Source organism: Chrysochloris asiatica, unplaced genomic scaffold, assembly GCF_000296735.1.
Source record: "Chrysochloris asiatica unplaced genomic scaffold, ChrAsi1.0 scaffold00061, whole genome shotgun sequence".
In the NCBI taxonomy this organism is placed as follows: Eukaryota; Metazoa; Chordata; class Mammalia; order Afrosoricida; family Chrysochloridae; genus Chrysochloris; species Chrysochloris asiatica.
In genome coordinates, this window is record NW_006408579.1 from 6,141,764 (window position 1) to 6,142,212 (window position 449).

Here is a 449-nt window from a genome sequence, read left to right on the forward strand (position 1 = left end):
GCTGTGGGTTAATGCGCCAGACTGAGAAGCCGTTGGAACTGCAAGGTTGGCAGTTCAAGCTCACCAGCTGCTCCTTGGAAACCCTATACAAGGTTGGTATGGGTCAGAATCAATGGCACTACACAACAACAACAAGCATGACCTTCAAACTCATGGAGTTACCATGAATAAGAATCTATTTAACAACTAGTTAGCATAACCCTAAACATAAAAAGTCTTGTTGTTGTCCTCTTCTTACTCATAGTTAACCTATGTAGGACTTCTGAAGTGTATTTGAACTGCCAGTCTTGTGGTTAGCCATCTAGTGTTTACTAACAGCACCACACCAGGACTTCAAATGAGTATAACATGTAACTTTAGATGGTTGGAGGTTACTTGAACCCCTTATCATTCCCCTTCTAATTTTAGATAAACTCCATGGATGTGTTATCCTAATTAAAAGCATGCAC